This window comes from Budorcas taxicolor, chromosome 24 (assembly GCF_023091745.1).
Source record: "Budorcas taxicolor isolate Tak-1 chromosome 24, Takin1.1, whole genome shotgun sequence".
NCBI classification, from domain to species: domain Eukaryota; kingdom Metazoa; phylum Chordata; class Mammalia; order Artiodactyla; family Bovidae; genus Budorcas; species Budorcas taxicolor.
In genome coordinates, this window is record NC_068933.1 from 13,589,287 (window position 1) to 13,591,190 (window position 1,904).

At 50.5% G+C, this 1,904-nt stretch overlaps 1 non-coding gene across 1 annotated transcript; it reads left to right on the forward strand.

Annotated features, from left to right (window-relative positions):
• The first annotated feature begins 1,219 nt into the window (after positions 1 to 1,219).
• On the forward strand, positions 1,220 to 1,292 carry TRNAG-CCC (transfer RNA glycine (anticodon CCC)). The gene has a single exon. It is a non-coding gene; the product is annotated as a tRNA-Gly (tRNA).
• Positions 1,293 to 1,904: the final 612 nt, after the last annotated feature.

The window sequence follows — 1,904 nt, forward strand, 5'->3', positions numbered from 1 at the left end:
ACCCAGGGCAGCCAAAAACAAATTGTTTTTAAAAGAAATAAAGGGGAAAAAGGAATCAAAAATTAAAAAAAAAAAAGACTAATGTGAATCCTGTCTAAATTATTAGATAAAAAATTTGCTGCTGGTATATTTTTTGTCATTGCAACAAGAAACTATCCATGGCTAGAAAACAGTACTCGCCCTCACCAGTGCCTTCTGTGTGCTGCGACCACTTGCTTGTCTGGTTTCCCTGCTGACTAGATGTTTGGGAAAGTCCTTAAGGGCAGTGGCCATATGCCCCCTTCCGGAAGCTTCATCTCCTCTGGGGCCTTGGGCCTTTCAGAGACCATCTTGCCATGACCGCTCAGAACAAGGCTTGGACTCCTCAGTGCCCTCCTGCCCAGGGACGCTCACGCCCTCTCCTCTCTGCCAACCCACTCTCAGAGTTGTCCTTGTTCTTAGGCCCAGCTTTCAGCCCAATTTCCAGCTCGAATTTTCTTTCTGTTTCATTTTTGTGTTCCTCACAGTTGCCTCAAATTTAGAATTTCTGTGCCCACTTCCCACCCAAGGAACCCCAGCCCTGGCCCCCAGTGTGACCAGAACTTTGCGGTGGCTCACTGATGTACATCAGGTCAACAGGATGAAGCGTGGTAAGGACTCATCAAGGGCCCGGACTGCGATACGCGTGGGATATTTTGTGAGATCTTCCAAGAGCAGCATAAAAGAAAAGGAAGCCCGCTTCCTCGCAACAAAGTTTTGATTGATTGTTTTTGTTTCTTTTTTCCTTTCTGGCCTCATTCCATGATGGGAATCTGGCGCTCTAAGACCATAGCCCAGAATGTGTTCAGAAGAATTGATTCTGACTTTATTAAAGCTGAGATAACTGAAGAACCCATTGACTGCGAGACCCCAGAGCACTCTCCTTGCTGCCTCAGCTGGGAGTCAGTCCTACTCATCTCCAGGTTCTGAACTGAAGAGAATCCAAGGGCTCACTTGCCGTGGATGCCTCACAAGTTTCCGGTCCAGCCCTGGATTGCTGCAGAATGTCAGCCCTGGTGGCCACTGTCAGTACCAGGGTTAATTACTCCATGCTTCCATCATCACATATGTTAGTCCATACATCTATTCATTCCACAAACTGAGCCCTGCCCCATGGACTGGACATGGCTCAAACAGGCTTCTAGCCACCACAGTCCAGTGTGATGAGTGTTAGACCGAGGAAAGAGCAGGACGCGGGACTTCCCTGGTGGTCCAGTGGCTAAGACTCTGCACTCCCAAAGCAGGGGGCCCAGGTTCAATCCCTGGTCAGGAAACTAGATCCCACAGGCCACCTCCAACAACAACAACAACAAATCCTGCATGCTGCAGCTAAGACTTGGTATAGCCAAATAAATAATCTTTCTTTAAAAGTACAGGGAGGGGTATGTGCCGGATGCTATGGGAGCTCAGAAGAGCAGCTCCTAACCCAGAACTGGAGGTCAGGAACGAGCTTCTGGAAAAAGATGACATTGAAACAATAGGTATTAGCAAGAGCAAAGGTGGAGGGAGGCGTCAAGGCAGAGGAAACAGGAGACCTGGAGGCGAGAAGCCCCGTGATGTATTGACGCCTCTCCAGTCGGGATCATCTTGGATTGATCTTGAGAATGTCCACAGTTAAGGCCATGCCCCAGGAGGAAGCCCCCTGCCGTCTGGGGCCCCCCAACCAGGCATCATCTGGATTAAATTACACTCCATCTGCAAGGGCCTCCGGGCTCAGACACCTGGAATGGCTCCAGTTTGGGTGGAAGGCTGTTGTTGGCTGCAGAAGAGGTGCAGTAGGAAGCAGCGGGCCCACAGCCTCAGCACACATGCAGGTGGAGAGAAGCAGGGGCAGAGCCTTGCTCCCAGCCCCTGTGTGGTTCCCCAGGGCTCCCCCCACGCTTCGT